Source organism: Neopsephotus bourkii, unplaced genomic scaffold (assembly GCF_033783945.1).
Source record: "Neopsephotus bourkii isolate Nb327-2 ecotype Australia unplaced genomic scaffold, CSIRO-AGI_Nbou_v1 NB_719, whole genome shotgun sequence".
Taxonomy (NCBI): Eukaryota; Metazoa; Chordata; class Aves; order Psittaciformes; family Psittacidae; genus Neopsephotus; species Neopsephotus bourkii.
Genome location: NW_026901218.1, coordinates 2,660,765 through 2,681,431, shown reverse-complemented (window position 1 = coordinate 2,681,431; position 20,667 = coordinate 2,660,765). Strand labels below are relative to the sequence as shown.

At 43.7% G+C, this 20,667-nt stretch overlaps 1 long non-coding RNA gene across 2 annotated transcripts; it reads left to right on the top strand.

Moving 5' to 3' along the window:
* The first annotated feature begins 10,538 nt into the window (after window positions 1–10,538).
* Window positions 10,539–17,959, top strand: LOC133212593 (uncharacterized). Of its 2 annotated transcripts, none has more exons than XR_009725540.1 (3): window positions 10,539–10,667; window positions 16,940–17,494; window positions 17,527–17,959. It is a non-coding gene; the product is annotated as an uncharacterized LOC133212593 (long non-coding RNA). The 2 variants fall into 2 exon arrangements; XR_009725539.1 differs by lacking the exon at window positions 10,539–10,667 and adding an exon at window positions 16,372–16,501.
* Window positions 17,960–20,667: the final 2,708 nt, after the last annotated feature.

The window sequence follows — 20,667 nt, the reverse complement described above, 5'->3', positions numbered from 1 at the left end:
AAATAGTGTTAAACAAAATCCCCTGTCCAGCAAACAATGAGCAAAGAGCCCAAGAGATATGGTGACATGTCTGCTAACTCATATACATAACCACCATTTCTGCAGCTTCAGCCCTGTGGGAAGTCCTTTATGTCTGTATGGATTTCACAGGGTTTTTTACATTCTTCGTTCCCATTTTCTCTGGAGAGCTGCTGTTAGGCAATCTCCACATAGGCCATAAGGACTCTGGGTCTGAGGTGCTCTGTGAACATCTAGTGACTATGCCTGTGTTTTCCACATCTCCTTAATTTATGGAGAGGAGAGCAGCTCGGCTGACCCTACACCAGCTGTGCTCTACACCAGGCTGTGATGGATCTGCAGCCACATGCAAAGTTCAGTAGCTAGTTTATTCATGCTGCCGTGCTAATGTGTTGTCTTGACACCGCCGCAATATACTTGAAATTACTTCTATGGAAAAAAAAGCAGAGTGACTGATAATTCCAAGGAGGAATTATTTCAGGTTTGGCACCTTCAGTCCATGCAATTTCCAGCTGCTCAGCAGATTAATATTTTGCATTTTAACCTTTACATCCATCTTCAGATACCATTGCACCAAAAGTAAAGGCTTTGAAAGAAATTGCAGACCTAAGCTGGATAAAAGACTTTAAATAATGTAAAGCTCTTAAGGAACAAAGAGTTCATCATGTAGCTTTAAAACTGTTCATTTATTTGTAACCAGGCCCTTAAAGAAAAACTTGTCAAAGTGCACCCAAATATGTCATTGCCTGAGTAGCCCTAACAGGGAAGGGATTTTGTTTCTCTTGCAATACTGCATCAAGAAAGCAATCTTGAGCAACAAATGAAGCATTTTTTGCAAGAAGATTCCCAAGTACTCTCAGCACATTGAAATCAGGAAATGGAAACTGCTGGTGAAAAATGAGAAATACAAGTATTGTAATGCGTTTGCTTTTACTTTTGGAGGCATTGCTTATGTCTGGGATAAACAGCATATTTCCGCTATTTATTTATAAAGTAAACATTTACAAACTGGAAGCCTCAATCAGGCTGTTGTTATTGCTTTGTCTTTAACAACTGATTACTTTGACAGATGTTTTGTTGTAGGTGTGAAGCAAAGCTGAGGCCTGTCTTCTACCAGTCTGCCTGTTCATCTCTTTAATCTCAGCCTTTACTGTGGCTCCCATTTCTTTAATAGGAAAAGGCCCAACTCACCCCACAACTCTGGAAGCTGTGACAAAATTGCTGCAATGTGAATATTTTCCTGTGCCTTGTCCACATACAGCTTAATGAGCTTGGGGCCACATCCAGAGATGTGCAGGGGTTAGTTCATAACACATGTATTCCATTAAATACAATTGTGAGTTAAACACACCAAGAAATGGCTCAGAACCTGCTTACTGCCATAAATTTCTGGAAGCATCTGGTAGGGGAGAAATGTCAGAGCTTGAATACAGGTAACAGATCCTGAGCTGAGAATAGTTAATAAATGCAGCAATCCTACCATAGCATGCAAGATCCGGGACAGACCTGAGGCTGGGGTAGCTCAGGCACAGAGCACAACTCTGAAAGGGATAGCACAGATTAGGCCTTAATAGTTTATAATTTATTAGTAATTTTGTTACCACAAGAAGCCATTGGTTGTGCATTAGGTTACCCAATATCTTTGCAATAGTGTCGTTTATTAGGTACTTCTCTGGATTAATATTTATTGTTATAGCTGTGTTTATTATCATTGTAATGGTTATTGATATTGTTGTGATCATTTTGGGTATCAGGAGCTTCAGAATACTAGCATCTGGGTAGGACTAGGCAAGGTCTAACATGAAACAACCATAAACTGCAGTTTTTCAAATGCTGCCTGCCCTGTTCTCTCCCTTTGAGGGTCTCAGTGAGGGGCTGAGAAAGTCCTGCCCTAAGGTTAGCTCATGGCAGCCAGGACACAGCCATGAATAGGCACCAGAAGGGATTTCCCTCTGCTGCAATCTCTGCCCAAGGTCCAGAGGGAAAAGTACTTCATTTTACATGGATGCTGAGCCCCAGGGTGGCTAAAGGGCATCCTCAGACTGCCCCTGGGACCAGGCTCCTGTGTAAGAGTTTGCCAGCATTTAGCCACTTCAGCAGCTGAAATGCAGCACAGAGATGGCTATTTATGGTTGCATTATTCAGAGCAACCCTATTCACATGGATAACTGAACTGCAGCACATCACACCCAGACTGCTGATCAATTAGCTCTCCATAATTGATTCTTGGCTCTTCTCCTTAGTGCTGTTTTCAGCCAAATCTGCTGCAGGGCCCAAGATGCTGAACTAAATGAAGTCTGGACACTGACGTGGTGTGTAGCAGCTCGGCCACCACAGCTGGGAACAGACCCCAGTGAATGGGACTTCTACAGCTATTTTTGCCTTTACTTACTCAGCAAGAGGAATAGCATCAGCCTTAGCTCAGCCCTGCATCCCCCTTTTTCTGCAGGCACGGCTCAGCCTAGTTAATGAGCATTCCCAGCTTCCAATGACCTCCAGCTTGAGCAGACTCAGTGCCTGAGACAGAACAAGGGAGCAACTTATGATGGGGGTGAGCAGTCATGGATGTCACACCCAGGGTATACCATGAGCCTGGCCACAGCTCACAGTGATGGAGAACGTGTGTGTCCAACCCATTCATTTATGTCTTGGGCAACAAGGTCCCTCAACAAAGCTTTTTCTGTATCTAGAGTTAGTTTGAATTATGGGATCTCATTACCAGCCCAACACTTTTACCTGACATCTTATTGCAGGGTTTTGCTGTTTTTTCCCTAAAGGAACATTGCTTAGGAATCAGATTAATTGCAATGGCTATCGGTGTGACTTAACTAACAGCAAACTAAGCTGTGAGCCCATCAGGCCAGTGTCTCACTCAAGTAACTCTTCTGTCAGTCCTTGAGGCTTACTTTGACTGGTTTGGGGGATTTTTGGTATACAAAAAAATATGAGTTATAGGGAAAACCCAGAAAAAAAGGGATAGGAAGTAAAAGAGACAGCAAGTCCATAACAACAGCTTTCTGCCTTAACTGTTCCCTACCAAGGAAGGCTTATATCTTTTGATATACCCTGGTGTCAACTATCAAATACCATAAAGGCAGTTCCTCATTACCTCATATATCTGTATCTGATACAAATTTAGAAATGTCTGTGTTCTTAATTGTCCTACAGGAGAGGTTGACAGGGAGATATTCTGGTAAATGCTGAGTCCTTGTTACAACCCACTGCCACCAAGGAAAGTCCTGCTTGCAAGAGGAAAGGATGAAATCACTCCCTGCTCTTAAATTACCAGAAAAAAAACTGCTAACTTTTAACTGTAATAATTTTCTGGTCTTCACTGCCATAAATCATCTTGACAGTGTCACTCAAACTTACTGAAAGCTAGGTCAAGCAAAATATATTATACCAGCAAATTAAATTTCCTTATGAGGAGATTGACAGAACTGAGCTCTGCCATTTGTCCTGGTTGATCCCTCTTCCTTACTAGATGGACAGAGCTTCTTTTTGTGCTCCTTGCTGGCTTCTTTGGAAGGCCATGTTCTGTCACCCAGGAGAGCAGTCACTGGATGCTTTGGTGGGTTTTCCTTTTTCCTTTAATCCATAATGATGCATAAGTAAGGATAAGCGTGAAAAGCTACAGGTCAAAACATGAAGTGGGAATCCTCAGCTCTCTAGCACAGTCACTGTCCAGGCAAAATGGTCTGTTTTCCTTCATTTTGTTACTAAAGCAAACAAGACCTCCAACATTCAGATACCAGCCTATCTTATTCCCAGTATGAACAACCCCTTCAGACCATTCATGGATTTCATACAAACAGAATCACAGACTGGTTTGGGTTGAAAGTGATGTTAACGACCATCCAGTTCTAACCCCCTGCCATGGGCAGGGACACCTTGCACTAGAGCAGCTTGCTCCAAGCCCCTGTGTCCAACCTGGTCTTGAGCACTGCCAGGGATGGGGCAGCCACAGCTTCTCTGGGCACCCTGTGCCAGCACCTCAGCACCCTCACAGGGAAGAACTTGTTCCTAATGTCTAATCTAAATCTACCCTCCCTAAGCCTGAGATTCACAGGAGGTTTCCCATTCCCCTATGCATTTTTCAGAAGCTGTGATTAAAAAATGTTGAAGAACAAATGCCCAGCACTGTGCAATTACAAGGCCAAGTGACATGGGTCTCTCCAGCTGCATGCCCTATAGGTGCCACTAGAGAAGCTTACCGTTAGATGACACAGGCCTTCACAACATGGTGTGTCTTGAATGCTTTTGTGGCAGTGAGACAAGGGCAAGGCTGAGCAGCATGGTTTGGGGTTTTGGCAGCACCCTTGGCCCTCCAGAAGAAGTCAATGCTTTATCCACACTTCTCATGGTCCATTACTTTCATCATGTTGCAGTCTCAGGCACGTGCTACCAAGGTTGGATATCTATGGCTTATGCTCAGACATGTGCGTGCCGTTTATACTATATTTGCATCTTCTCCATGATCAACATATGGAAGAATAAATAGAGCTGTCAGTTAATTTCAGAGTAGAAAACATTTTGTTCCAGCACCTTTCCTTCCTTAAGGCATTTGGAATAGTGAAGGTGTATGACTTCTACTCAGTGCTTGAGGCTACAAGACAAATTAAAATAACAGCACTTTCAAAATGAGATTGCAATATATGTATTGGGTTTCTTTCATTTGATTTCTTTGACTGGTATATTAAATTGAGTTGCCTAGTCACATACTTCACAGGGTAGTGAATTATTCACAGGAAAGCCTGAATTGCAGTTAATTTAGCCTCCTGCAGCCCCAGTTAAACTGATGCTTTCATGCATTGTGACTCAGGGTCTGGAGAATTAGATCTTCTGGACTTTTCTGGATGGCTGCACTGTTCAGCATTGAGGGCCCAGGACCCTTGCAGGGATGAGCACCTTATGCAAAGCTGTGATGGGATATCCACAAAGGGTGTAAAATGGTTTTGGTGGTGTACATTGCCTTGCAGGAGCTTACAAATACTGAGTCTGGCTAGAGTTCGACCGAATAAAAATCTCCCAAATAGTACCTTGTGTGCTAATGCTCTCAGTGCTTGCAGAAGTAACAAGAACTGGAGCTAAAAGCAGCAGATGCTCAGCTCTGCTGAAAATTGAGATCTTATCCTCCACCCAGACAGGTACAAAACAACTCCTTGCTGTAACAGAGACAGAATTCAGGCCTTTTAGAGAAGGCCAAACCCCTCTTAATACATCCCACTCCAGCTTTCCCCTGCACCGTTGGCGTTGCTAGACCCTCCGTTTGTGTTGCGTACATAAGAAAGCAAAAAATAAAGCAGTCGGAGTTTTTTTTGCAGCTCCAATTTTAGCAGGATTTTCACAGTTACTATTGTGCCAGAACTCCACATGACACAAAGGAATGTAGTGGGTCAGCAGCTTGAAAATAAAGTCTAATTTTATATTTAGGCAACTTATATAAGCATTTGCTAATTAAGAGAAGCGTTTGCCTATCATTCTCCCTGAGGAGAAAAACACGCACGGTACTTGAAAGGTCCCTTCAAGTTAAATCCAGAATTGCTCATAATTGGCCTTCTTATAAAAGATTTCTAAGAAATTTTCACAGGCCACATCAATATTTAAAAATAAAATCAAGTGTTATGTTTGAAAACACAGTGAGAAATGTGTTGGGTTTTAAGTAGCACAAGATGATAATGTTAGCACCTCTGCTAACAAAATCTCTGCAGCACTTGAAAGGACCCAATTAAATTAACAGGGACTTTTTGTTTTCTGCTTTTTTGTGCTCTACAAGTAATTTGGCTGTCCTTGGCTGGTGATTTCAATGGAGCTGAACCAGAAACCAATTTGCCAGGGAAGGAGGCCTCCAGTTTTCACTCTACATGAATAATTACTGGGACTGTTTTTGGAAAATAGGCTGAATTCCGTGATGCAGCTTCAGTCAAAGGGGGAAAATACGGCTCATGACAACAATATACCTGCTCCTGGCTGGAGGGTGGAGCACCAGACTGTACGATTCTCAGCATGGCAGGGTTGGAAAGGTGCTAGTCAGAAATCAACTTTTCCTCATGACAAACCAACTCAAGACAGAGCGAGGGAGACTACTGGGTGTGACTGAGCAGAGTAAGCAGGGCACTGCAGTTTTGTACACAGCAGTGATGGGGATGCTCTGGCAAACAGTAGCTGTCATTGCACCTAATCGTAAGGGTGAATGTATAGATTAGAAAGAGCCAGCTGGTAGCTCATGAGCGATTAACCAGTCCATTCCACAGAGTGCCAGAGCTTAACAACCCCAAACATTTTTTGAAGTTACAGTTAACATTTACCTATGTTGCATCCTATTGATGAGCTTTAATCACCACTGATATCACGCAACTGTTGCCTGGCTCTGCTTTCAGTTACAGGATTTAGCTTCAAGCAACAGTGTGAGTAACATGCCCAGGGAGGCAGCTTTCATCTGATACTAGTATCTTCTTTAACTGGAGATCTTCATCAGCTGTCTGCTCATCGCCAAATATTGGCAGAAGGTGCAGAAAGTTTTCTTTTGGAATGGCTCTGCTGGAGCAGCACAGGTTGTCTTTCTAGTTCAATGATTCCTGTTGCTTGCAGGCTTGGCTGAGCAAAAATACTGCTCTCCCCATCCCTTTGTACCGTTACTATGCTTAGGGACTTCCAAACCCTTGCAACATTAAGGACAAATTTGGCCACCTTCCCATGTTTTATAGGCTTTTTTCTTTCCTCAAGGTTTCTGGGTTCATGTAATTAATCATTTTTGTTCCAGTTCATTCTGCTTGATAATTAAGTCCATTTGTTCTAAACAGCTTTCTTCAAACACTGGGAATTCATATGTGTGAAACATACCATTCAGCAGTGAGGGAAAGAAGCTACTGAGTTCTTTGGCTACATTGCCAGCAGTGAAAGATTTTGACTGTCTTGCAGGTACCATTCAGGAGTCATCAACTAAGGAATAAATGTTAAAACAGTGAACAATATTCTTCCCAAACTTTTATTTTGACTAATTCAAATATTCTGTTTGGGTGACTTTGCTAGAAGTAACTGACATTACTGTTATTATACCTCCACTTTCATCAGAGACAAAACCTGCTGTTCCCAGAACATCTGGATTTTTCTCATCCCTCCAGTAGTCTGCTTGGCCTTTTCTTCTCCAAAATATTCTCAGCCTCTGTCTGGGGAGCTGATCTCCCGTCGCAAAGCTCAGAGGTGACAGCCTATCTGCTTTCCTGAGGCTACTTCTGAATATGAAATCTTCACAACACACTGCTCACGATAAACAAACCAGGTATCTAAAAGGACATTACTGTTAACTCTTGCCTTCTGCTCTGCTACTGCTATCAGAGTCCAACAGCAATTTTATGGATACTTCTTTAATGCAACTCTTTTCCACATTTTGCTGGCTGGAAAGAGCTTTAAGATGACTATGAGCTATAGCTAATCTTCCCCTGAGGTCTCCAGACTTACTGCAGCATTCCCCATTTGAATTCACCCTGCATCCATCACTTAATTTCCTAACCAGATGAAGCACAATGGTTTCTGGCCCATCTGGCTCTGGAGCTCTCATTACAATAGCAGCCTGGGTATTAAAAAAAGACAAATACCTCTGAGGTCCTTGTCAGTCTAATACATTCTTACTAGAACTAATAAAACACACATAGTTTAATAGATGAAGACTTGCTCATTCTCTGAAAAATATCTTGGTGGGAGTTATGACAAAACTATTCGCATTCTCCCATTTTGTACTTAGCATTATCTGTGTAGCTATGAATCACCTTTGCTGCCAAACGGGGGACAGAGGAAAGTCAGTAAGACTCCTGCAGGCAAAGGCTTTAGCTGAATCTGTAGAAGGTTCTCTGTGCTTTCTGGTTCTCTGCAGAGTATTTGTATTGCTGACATTTGTACTGATGCTGAGTACACGGAGAACTCGAGCGACAACAGGCAACATATCAAGTCTGCAAAAGTGAACTTCAGTCCGTGCTTCCCACAGATGACAAAATGAATTTATGAAGAAGAGCTCTGATTTATAGTGAGCAATTCTGCCCCTGGGAAAATGGAGAATTAATAATCAGAGAGACTATGCAGATCTAAACCAGCGGTGATATAAATCAATAGGCACGACTGCATAGTCTGAAGATGCCCTGCCTGTTCTGCCTGCAGTGGTAAAGAGGGAGAGACATGAAGGGAAAAAGCAGATCAGATAGCTTCCAGCTAGCAGCTACAGCTAAATCTAGTAGGCTTTGTGAACACCAACAGCTGGGATGTGGCAACTGAGTCTGCATTCCTTCTCCCTTGCCATGGGCAACCTGGCAGATTAGCCTACAATTAGGACTGCAGATGTGACATCAGCCTGTGATGGAGAAAAGAAGCAGGCTAGAAAGTAACACAAATATTTTCTCATACAAATCACCTTTCTTTTTCTTTTTTAACAAGTTTTTTGACTTCTTTCTTGACATATTTTCTCTTTCCTCTCTCCTTTCCTTACTTTTTCCTGTCTAAATGTTCTTCTTCATTAAATAAATATAAATCCTGCTCTTCATAAAGAAATTCATGCCTCTTCATGCAATTGACAACATTTTTTCAACCCTGGAGATGAGGAGTTCATCTTCTGTGCTTTCTAGTGCTGTACAATGACAAGTGGGCTTTATGAATCTGTGGGCCACAGAGTAAGCCTGAAGTAAAACCAGACTACAATGAGGAAATCACACCCATTGAAAGGACTGTTGTTTAGGAGGCACTAAGTAAGTAACTCATCCTTAGTCTGGGGGGTTTCTGTAAAGCAGGTTAGCTCCCAGGATCCCCATGCACATGGGATGTGCCAGCACACATGTGAAAGCAGTGATGATATGGATAGAGGAGCAAGAGCTTAGCTCAGATCTGGCTGTGCACAGAGATGCTTTGGTTTTGCAAGGAGCTGGAGGGAAGGCAGACTGCTTCCCAGTCCTAGCACTGTGTGTACCTCCAGGATAGTCCTCAGGAGCAGATTGAGGTCATTGCAAGATGCAGGGCATGTACAGACACTGTAAGGACAGATGCCCTATGTTGGGCATTGGCCACCCTTTCAGTTGGAGCATGTGGGAGGATGGAAGGGATAGATAAGAGGTCATCTGCAGCCTTACTGTTCCTGGTTAATAATGCTGGGGTCCACCACTGCCATCCTCACTCCAGTGGAGCTCCTGTACCCTACCCAGCAAGACTGGGAAAACCCCTAAGGGCTCCATTCAATGGAGACGGAAAAGAACAGTGGCAGTGTTTCTGGCTGATTAACGTGGCCTTCTCATGTGTTCCTGAAGAGCAGAAAGGCCAAGTCTATCCTACAAGAACTGTTTCAAATTTAGAACCAATTGTTTGCTGTCTGTGTTTGGAAAAGCAGAACACTAAGTACTTGATTTCAACAGGGAAGCCAAGCTTATGGTCAGGTATCTCAATATCAAAAATATTCTGTTATACTATGCTTATATTTTGATTTATGAAGCTTTTGCTTCACCTTCTTATCACTTCTTGTACCCCTTTGGTAATTCAAGCTCTCATCTCACATTCCTTTGTGAAATGCTCTTTTAAAAACCAGGGAAATCTCTTTAAAAAGCATTTTGCCTCCACTTCTATGACTCTTACCTGTAACTGATAGAAATAGAGGTATAATTAGACATTAAAAAGTCAACACATTAAGCTTCTTAATTAATTATGATTTGCCTATTGAGTTAACATCCTTGTAAATTATTCTGCAAGATATGCGATTGCCTTTTCCAGACATAATTGCATTGTTTATCCTATAGAGGCTTTCCACCAAGTTCCATAAAGCTGAAGGTAATTGTTAATTGTAATAACAACCCATGCACAAAGCAGTTATATACATTGTCCTTCCTTGCTCACAACTTCCATACGCTGGCAGTCTACAATATGCCACAAACTGCCCATTTGCGTCTCAGACATAGGTTTTTTCCTCTAAATCATGTAGACTTATGTATCATATGCTGTAACTAATGTATCTCACATTTTTATCTCACATTTGTATATATCATATTTGTATCTCACATTTTCAGGTGCAGAATCTAGGCCCCACTATTCTCATCACTCATGACATAGGATAGATAAGCTTTATTACAGCTACCTCTAGCACTTTAAAAGCAGCAGTGCTGAATTTTAACCTATTTTCCAAGATAATGGAAAAGCCTTCCAGAGGGCAGCCATATTCCCTGTGAGCATGCACGCATCATCCATCTATTAATTAACAAGGCACATATTGCTGCTACCTGATACTGTAGCATTTAGTAGTGAATGGTTGACTTCAGGTAGCTTGATAATCAGGTGCAAACTAGGAAGGGTGGGACCAGGATGTTGGAATCATTTAAAGATCAGGCAACCTCCATTTTTATCCCTTTTTCTAGGGATAGGTGCCTCAGTGATGTTTTCCTGTGCCTGACCATGCTATGCTCATGGTGAAGGAGCAGGGCAGAGTCAGTACTGACATAGATATAGGGGAAATGTCCATTATGACTTGGTGCTCTCCATCTCCCTGTGCTGGGCTGCAGAAGCTGCATGTCTACCATGGCTCACATAAAGAGGTGCCTCCTTTGCCAAGCTGCTGAAGAGAATCATCATCTTGACTCTTGGGAGATGGATTTGTTTTGCTCCTGAAGGCCAGCAGCTATCAGGTATGTGCTCCACCAGGGCCTGGGACCATGCAAGGCCTGATGGCAGGGTTCCTGGTGCTGCTTGATGGGAGGCTGTGCTCCTGTTCAGTGTTTTTTTCCTCCCAAGAGTTCACATATAGCTGGTTTGTGCACAGTGCTCAATAGAGAATCTGTTGGCTTTAATCTATCTGTCTGGATGTATTTGATGGGTCTTTGAAAGCCTTTTGGGAAAAGAAACTCACCTACACTTGCTTTGCTGAATCAGGTAGTGCAGGCAAACTCAGGTGATTGCTTTGCCATAAATTAGGCTCCATCTCAAAAGCAGGGCATGGTGGTAGCTCCATAGCATTGACCTGTGGGAGGGTGGAAGTGCTATAGTAATATTGGTTACCAGCTGAGGTTTTCTCTGCTGTGCTTTTATCCTCTTATTTTCTATCTTAAGAATGTGTGGTTTGGTGATGAGAAACTTTAGAAAATCTCATTGAAATTCTATTTATTTCACCTTTTTCTCTCTGTGTTTCTAAGACCAGGGAGGTCTGCTGAACACCTTGCTTCTTCCAGCTGATCCCTTCAGGCTCTCCAGTGCTCTCTTAGCAGGAAAATCCTCCTTTTCTCATCCTCCTCCTCTTCTTTTCCCATGTTCAGAAACCACAGTCGTGGGCTGAAGGACTCGCTGTGCTGAGGTTCGTGGGCACTTCCTGTGGTCTGAGTTATTTCTGAGACTAATTCGCTTATGAGTTCTTCTTGACAAGGTTTGTTAAGCGCTTGCTTAACAAACATCCAAAATTTGAGCCTTTAGAGATGTCAAATGGGGGGTCAAGCCTAGCTCTTCCTTTGGCATCTGCCTTGACTCAAACTGATGTGCAAAGCTTGCGTGTGTTATTTTCCTTTCTGCTGTCAGGTCTTTTCTTCACATCATTTACTCCTTTGAATAACACTTTGGAAAAGGAACTTTGATGTCTGCTTTCAGCTGAAAAATGACCTGTTCAAACACATTGACAAGAAAGCTGTAATTTCAGGGTGCCATCTTTCCTTCTACAGTCATGAGATTCATTGCAGATGAATGGAACAACTGAGGAGTAATTTCTTAGTCACAAGTTTCAATAGACATGCAAAGAAATGCTCTAATAGTCAATTGAGGAGCTACATTAGATGTAATTTCTGCAAATGACCCCCTATCAGTGTATCTAGCTTCCTCCTAGCATAAAGAAACACCTTCACAAGTGTATTTTTCCAGGAAATCTCAAAGGGTTGTTCTATTTGGGTTTTTGTAAGATGCATTAGTTTTGCTTTTTAACTTAAACTGCTGTGTTTAGAAACAGGGTTTTTTTTTAGGCTGTGTATCTACGCACCTTTAGATATGACTATAAATGCCCCTGTGCCCCTGTTGTATTTCTGCAGCATATGCAGCTTTTTGGCTATTTGAAACACAGATTGTCTTTTAAGAGGCCCTGATCAGCCAGGTGATTTTATTGAGGAGTTTATTGTTGTAGAGAGCAAACTCCATAGCACATGGGATCCAATGGAAGTGCTGGCAGCCCATGAAAATGGTGCTGTTTATGCCACAGTTACGATAAACACTCTGAAAAGCACTTCCAGTTATTTTAAATGACTTTGTTCTCCGCATCCCTGAACTCTGATCACTTGCAAATTGAAGTGCTCTTAAAAAACTTTAAGTACTCCATTAATTTTAAATCGCTCTAAACCGTAGGAGCCCAGAAACCCAAAGCACTCCTGAAGATCCGAAGCTCTACAATTACTTTGAATCACTCAGAAAATGTTGGTTCAAAACCCATTCTATGTGTTGTTTTTTTTTCCCCAGTGCAACAAATAGAGCAGAGACGTAACATCTTCAGCCCACTGGGAAAAACACCATGCTAAGGGCAAGCCTTCACCCAAATTGTTAAAATAAAAAAGGAGCAACTTTGAGAACATTCAATAATATGCAATGATTGCCAGAAAACGTGTATGCCTTCGCACACATCTATCTACCCCGAATCTTACGTTTCAGGCAGACATCTGCTATGTTGTTTCCCTGTTAGTGATGACTTTATTAAAGTCTTGAAGGTGCTGGTTCTGCTTTTTCATGCTCGCCAGCAGCACGCTGGCCTGCTCCGTCAGTGCATTATCTGATAGGAAACCTTCATGGGGGCTGCTGGGCACTGGCTGCTGCCTGTGAGCACAGAAACCTGTCTGATTTCCGCCTGGATTGATGATAAGCTCCATCTCTGAAGAACAGCTCTGAGATTCTGGTGTTTTAATAAATCCTATATGAAAAGAGAGGTAGGTTGATAAGGGCCTGAGGTTATTGGCAGGATGTATCTGCAGAATGTGAATAGGGGGCAGTGAAACTAATGTTTCCCACCTTTGGTTGTCGAACACTCTTAATACACCACTGGCACAGCCTCCTGCTGAAGCTGAGGTACTTTATGTCCATTCCCATCGCATCTCTGATGGAAATGCCCAGTCAGGCCCAGCTGCCTGTCCCTGTGGTGTGCATATGTGGTATAGATGTTCAGCACCTTTAGGCTGATAGATTTTCACACTATAATGTCACTGCATTGTCTCTCCTGCATGTCATTCCTTGTCATTCCCCAGCACAATGACAACCCCCAAAATACATCTGACTTGCACTCTGGAGGTATTTTGTTATGAAGAAGAAAAACTTTCAGAATTCCTTACAGTTGTGATACTTTTATAAAGGTAAGGGAAATACCTTTGCAATAACTGTGCAAAGTTTGCCCAGTTCCTGAATTCTTTCTGATGCCAAAATGGGGCTTATAGGACTGTAATGTAGAAACTGATACTGTCTGCACCTAGAGCTACTGCCATGTAAATGCTTACATTTCCTCATTGACTTCAGTGGTGTTATTCCTATGCACAAGTGTCTGCCTTGTAGTTTTAGTGACGTAATACTATTACATACATGTTCTACTATCAGCTGCACCCCTCCTACTGAGCTGCTCAGGGCTGCCGTAGCTCCCATCAAGTCCTGGTGCTCAGGCTGTGACTGAGAAGAAAAAGGCAGCAGTTCTGCTGAGCCCCCTCCTTTTCTGAATCCAAAGCTCTATCACTTCATGATTGCTGTGCCCAAGGCAGCCTCCAACCGTCACATCACCCGCAAGTCCTTCTCTGTTCACAACAGATCCAGCTTGTTCCTGGGATGACAACTATGTCATAGTTTTCTTTCTGCACAATGACTTCCATCCAGCTCTTTCTGTTAGTTGCCCATGCTGTGTGCCTGTAAACTTGTAAAATGCTGTCTGTTCATACATCCTTTCCACATTTCCTGCTCTGCTCTCAAAGTGGGAACAAAGCTACGGTTTGCTGAATGCTGCCTGACTTCACTTTCTCAGCATCTTCTGCTGGGGACAAAGGACACAGTGTGTGGGACTGGCAGTCTCTGAGTGTCGGCCACCAGACATTGACAGACAGGTTTCATATTCAGTGAGGAAAATATCACTCCATTTAATTGTAAGGTTGCTTATGGACAAGACACGTAAGTGTAAATGAGCTCCAAAGAACATCTGTGACAGGTTCCTGGCATGTGCTAGGAGCCTCTCTCTGCAAGTGAAAGAACATGAGAAGAAAAGAGGCAGTTCTAGCAGCTCAGTGAGAAGATGCTGCAGCTCCATCCTGTCTGGCTTCATGCCCATGTCTGGACTGCATAAAAACAGAGGAAAAGGACTTGCTTTTTAGATGCAGATCTGAAGCCATCAAGCACAAAGGAACCCTTATCCCAGATCACCAAATCAGGCTTTCACAGCCCAGTGCCACCTCTGGCCCACCTGCATACCAGATATTTAGGTTTCTCTTGCAAAGAATATTCCCCACCTTGACAGCATCCAGGACACTTGAGTGTAAGGTAGAGAAGAGCAGAGGCATCTCTAGACCAACTCAGGGGCATAGTGGCTTTGGCTTGCTTCTTTGGGCAAGGAGAAGAAATAGAGGTGTTCTCCTGTGATGCTTGTTGCATGGGGTAATGATGAAGTTGAGCCCAGGGGTTAATACGACACTTTGGAATCTTGTGTTTCCAGTGCACAGTGTCCCTGCTCATCTGCCCAGCAGCAGGAGGTGGTGGCACCGCTGTCCCCAGGGGACATGGTGTTGCAGGGCGTGCTGTGTCCTGCTGTCCTCTCATCTCTTTAGTAAGACTCCTTGCCTCCCTTGGCCTCCAGGCTGTGCAAGGTGAAGTGGCTCTTGTTCACGTAGATGCTCAGCAGCAGAAAGCCTCCCACAGGAGCAACATCAAAGCCAGAAGTTAGTTCTGAGATGGGAACCTCAAGAAAGTGGTCAGTGCATGGGGCTGGCTGCTGGGCTGGCTGGGCACTATATGTATTTCTTATTACTTACGTATCAGAGCAACCCCCTGCGAGAGCTGGGACTCTATTTGAGACTCTCCGCTGTGTGCATCAGGCCCTGGGCTGCTCCAGTGGAGCAGAGTTGGCCGTTTTACCCTGTCCCGAGGGATCTGCGCAAGCTCCAGCTTTGTTAGTGATGTTTAAGAAGATCCTGCAGACAAGCTGCTTCCAGCTAATATCTAATCAAAAGGAAATACCCTTTTGGCAAGGCGTGGGAGCAGCGCAGCGCTGGGGACAAGTCACACTCTGATCTTCAGCTCCTGGAGGAGAGTGAGGGATGACTAATATGTAATAAAGCAGCACAACAGGTTTGCCCCCGGTAAAGCCTTTGATTTCAGCGACAGCCATTGACAGATGAAACTAAGAAGTGCTTCATATGCTCAGATAAAGCCGTCTGGGTGCCATCATAAATAGAAACTTTAAATAGACTTTTTCTTGTGCAAAGGATGAGAAGTAACAGCTCCGCAGGAAAGCTTTTGGGGCTCTCCATTAAGTCATTTGTTCTGCATTTGTTTTCCCAGATAACTTTCAAAGTAGTATTTATCACAGAGTACATAATTCAGCATCTTTTAAAAATATAAATAAAATTTCATATCATTGCTTCCAAGAAACAGTATCAAATATTTAGGTTTTCCTCCTTTCTTAAAGTAACTGTTTCTGTCAAAGGACTGTGGCCTCCTGTGTGGCTGAGCAGTGCAAACCTTTCATTCAGTCAAAACAACCATCAGGCACTTCAGCATTTCCGTAACTGGGAAATCTGTTTAAGAGCTATCTCTGCTTTTAGGCTCTGATCTCTGCTATGTTCAGCTAGGGGAAAAGAATTGGAAAAGTTATTTTCCATCACTCTGGGGAGATTTTCACTCTGGGAGCTCGGCGTTGTCAGTTGCCTCTGGCACAGCCCTAACTCCATGAATACATCAAGGACTGACTTTGAGCCCATGCATCTTGAAGCATCCCTATAACTGCATAGAGGGAAGGATGTGCTGTGAGAGGACTTGATTCCATGGCACCCTGCATGGGATGGCCAGTACCTTCTGAGGTGCCTCATAGCAGTGGGTTGGGGTTTTTTGGAAGGGCTAGAGCAGTCCCAGCTGGCTCTGGGCTGCTCCCCTTTCCCATGGCTTTGTTTGAGGACAGGGTGAGAGCCACTGTCCCTGCTCCTCATGGAGCTCCCTATCCCACCTGCTCACCACTGCACAGGGCGCTCAGCAAGTCCCCAGTGAGGTAAAGGCAAAGGCAGCTGGGTTGGTGTAAAGTTTTTCATCGCTACTCCCTCCTTATTAATGCCATGTAATCAGTCAGTCCACAAGTGATTAATAATGGCTCTAATTGCCTTTCTTCTCTGCCTTCCCACTGGCAGAGGCATCTGCACAGCCTGCTTTTGCTGAAATCTACTTAAGTGCTCCAAGACAGTGAGTGTGTCACCTCTGCACAGGTCTGGTCCCATCACTGCCAAGCTTTGCACTGGCACCCAATGTGCAATCAGGAGGTGAAGTGAGCATCCCATTAGCTGTCAGACCTCTATGTTGGTGCCAGGGGCTGATTCAGTTCATTTTCAGTGACTGTACACACTGATTTATTCTGAATTTCATTTTTAATTAACGGGCACTCACCCCAAAAAGCTATTTCCTGGTGTGGAGGTTGTGTGAATGCACCAGAAATGCAATAAACAGCTGCGCTTCAGTGTTTTTGTTCCCAAAAGTAGCAGTGAAGTGAAGGACTGGTTCCCTGTACAGCACTCAGCAGTATGAGAGGTCAGAAAGCATAAGCAATGCAGCTGTGATATGAGACCACAGCCACTGCAGTGAGATGGCGTCCCTCCAGCTTGGGCAGGGATTGAGATGCAGCAGCTCCAGCACTGCCTCTCTGCAACAGGAAGGACCAGAGCTGCTGCTTTTCTTGCCAGCTCTTTTCTTTACCAACTCTTTGCAGCTCTCAATAGCTTAAGAGAAGATTTGAAGATGTATATGAAGACATGGCTCCAGAGGGTACTTTGTCAGCATTGTGATCCCAAGGGACCAATGTGCTGTGGTGGTATGGAGAGCAGGCTCTTCACCTTGTCTGCACCTGCTTGGTTGAGCATCACCCCAGTGAAGTGCAGCCAAGCTTTTGGTGAGGTTGACTGGACCCACCCCAGCGAGGATCTGCAGCTAGTGATCCAAAGCCTATGCAAGATGAGCAGCAAGGGTGCAAATACACCCTAAAGCACTTCAGCCATCATCAGCTACTAGAAGGAGAACTAACCTGAAATCCATCATTCCTGTGTGGAAGCCAAATGACTGAAAAATCATTACATGTGCCAGCTCTTAAGTGCTGTGTGATGAGGTGCTTAGCAGTTGATCATGTAAGAAAAGAAACCGCTTTATGAAAGAGAGGGAGGGGAAAGACAGAAGAATCTGCCTACACCGAACTGAGCCCTCTCCAAGAGATGAGACACAGGTTTTGTTGCACTGAAGTAACTGCTAAAAAAGAAAAAAATTGAACTTTGTGATGGAAAAAAAAAAGTCTTGGTACAATAGGTGGAGTCCCAATAGTAATGGCTGCAGTCTCCAGCTGTGTCATTGCCCTAATGAAAGATCCTGCTTTTCACTGCGAAACCTGGTGAAAACATTCACCCTGAGAGCAGATCCACTTAGGAGCATGCTGCAGCCAGCAGTCCTCCCACTGCGCAGCGTTTCAGCACCCCTTTATTAGTCCTTTAGGATTTTTTACCTAATTACCTATCTTCAGCCCCAGATCTCTTTGTGAGAAGCTGATCTGCTGGGCATAGCTTCACCACCCACCCATTCTTGCTAAGCACAAGTGCCACAGTCTCTTCCAGCTCATACCTTGCCTATAACTTAAAGAAAACATGGGTGTTTCAACAAGTTCAGCTAAGCATCAGGGACTTCTCCGTTGCTCACCACTCATCCCAGCATGGGTCAGTGTCTATCCAGACCCAATGGGGTTTCATGTGAAACGTTGCCTGCCTTGAGGCCAAGCAGTGATTTCTGTGGAAATCCCACTTGAAGCATACGCCCATCCACTTATCTTTGACAGGTAATTCTTTTAGCTTGTATTTAATTCACTTTGTGTGCTGTGTTGGTTTTGTACTGAGCCGGCTTCTTGTGGAATACTAAGTCAAATATTTTACACAAGCTTAAATCAACACTATTTCCTTTATTAAGTGTAATTGTAATCTCATTAAAAAAACCAAACAACTAGCTAGTTTTAGAAGATCTATTCCTTATCAGCCCCCGTTAATGGGCATTAATGATATTATCCCTTCCTATTTTTTCAGTCTCTGAAGTTGTTTCTCATTGTCTGGGATCCATTATCTCCCCATGATCAAAGCTCAGCAGGCCTGTCAATATCCCAATCATTCCACTTCCCCTGAAATAGCAGCTTTCCTTCTGCTGTAATTTTGCCTGTCCTCTATGAGCTCTGCAAAACCAGCATTAGCGGCCCAGAAAACACAGTAAGTTCTCTTCAAAGCACTTCTATGCAAATCATTTCAACTGCTGATTTGAAGATGCTTAGCTCTTGTAACAATTGCATGCTACCCCCTGAACTTCTGTTATGCAAATTGTTGTACCATCATCATCTGATGGGAATGCATCATTTGTGGTTGTTTTTCTCCCCACATTCAGAACAGGAATACTTGTTCATTGAAAACATTTGCCTTTCTGCATAATTATTGCCATTTCTATAATTTCAATTTGGTCACAGTCCAAAGACATTGTTTGGCTTTGCTTCATCCCTAATATATTTTAAAGACTTTTTCGTACTGCTCTTTTCTCTGGAGCTGCAGCCTGTCTCTTGTATTATTTTCCTCCCCTTATCTAATTTATCCAGTTTCTAATTTCCAAATTACACTAATTGCAACTTTACCCTTTTCTGGTTGTTTTCTATTTGGATGCAAACATTGCTCTTTTCATTGTTTCTCTGTGACATGTTTGATTTCTGTAACCAACTCAGGGATCCTTTGCTAGAAGAGGGACTGGGGCTTTCAGAGGCTTTGGTTGCAGGAGCCTACAAAGGTATTTCTGGGTTCTGTTTCACAGTTTGCCCTGGTACAGAAGTGTTTTGCATTATAAAACTGTTTTTTCCAATGTACTGATGCAGAGGGTTGACCAATGCACAGGGGGGGTTGTACAGGGGGGTTGGAGGAATTCGATTGCTTAAGCAAAGGTATTGTCTGTACCTATCATGCCTACTAAGCAGAACAAAAGCACTAGCTATTGATAAGGAAAAGCAGACACCTGGTTCTATTGACAAGGAAAAGCAGACACTTGGTTCTATTGAAAAGGAAAAGCAGACACCTGATTCTACCGATAAGCACCTATTGATGGGGAAAAGCAGACCCCTGAATCTACTGTTAAGGAGGAGAAGCAGATGGTTGATGGCTGGGACCAAACCCTAAGGCCGTATGTGAAGACTAAAAGGTGAAAAGTTCAAGAAGAGGAAGACTCATTTACTTCATCTTGAAGACCCCTACCCACAGGAGGAAGACTCATTTACTTCATCTTGAGACCCCTGCCCATGACCAGAGGGGGCACTGCGCAGGCCCAAAGGACCTTCTAGCTCACTGTAATACGAAGCGGGGATAGGACATGAATATGACAGGCGTATGGTGCAACCTTATAAATGTAGAGGGAAACAACACTGGGGCACGCATGACTTTGAGAAATTATCCCCGTGCGTCTCAGCGCTGAATAAAAAGCATACCTGCTTTACAACTTTAACGAGTTGTGGAGTCAATCCGCGTATCAGTACCAAATGGGTATGTGACCAGCTGAGGTTTCTTTCCAGCTTTCCATGAGTTACGATGAACACTTGAGCTTTTCCTCCTGGAGGAATGGCTATAGCTCTGTCCTGGAGTTAATTCCTCTCTGCCTGAGAGCAAATACTGCTCTGTTGGATGCCACTTGTCTTTGCATTAGCTGAAATAAACTCTAGAGCTCCAGCGGGTGCTGACAGGTACACAGAGATGCCTGTTTTCTGACAGCCCTCCCCAAACACTTTCTCATTTCATCTCAAATTTCTGCCTCTGTCAAAGGAATACCTTTGATGGGCTGGGAGAATAAGTACACTCACAGGAGAAGCAGATATTGCTCTAAAGACGATGCTCTAAAAATGGAGTTTCTCATTGCTGGGATGGTTGGGCTAGGGCTTTCTCACCTTGGCTTTTCTGCATGAGGCTAACGTCTATTGATGAGCATTTTCTGCTGGTCAGGCAGCATGTATTCTCAGTTATTTGTGCTTCTGCCTTTAGGTAACAGACCTAAATTACAAAAGGTCATCCTATGGCCAATTTTAAGGATGTGTCTGGCCGAGCTGCTGCTGTCAGAGCCATGCAATGCTCTTAGTGGTAGGATTTTGAAAGAGGAAGGAAGATTGACAGGAAGCTCTTAATTTAGGTGACAATCTGGAGGCATGTTGTCTACCTTCAGGAAGAGTGCTCACCTCACTGGTGGCTCTACCAAAAACTTAGTGACATGAGCAAGGAAACCTGGCAGCCCAGCCAGCATTCAGATGGTTGCCCTTGGGGCTGCTGCCTTCCCTGGACCACCTCGACCTGCAGCTGGGTTTGCAAGGGCTGGCATCTGTTGTCCTGAACATCTCTTCTCTGGGATGCTGCATCTTGAGTCTCAGCCAGACTAGGGGCTTGTACTCAACAC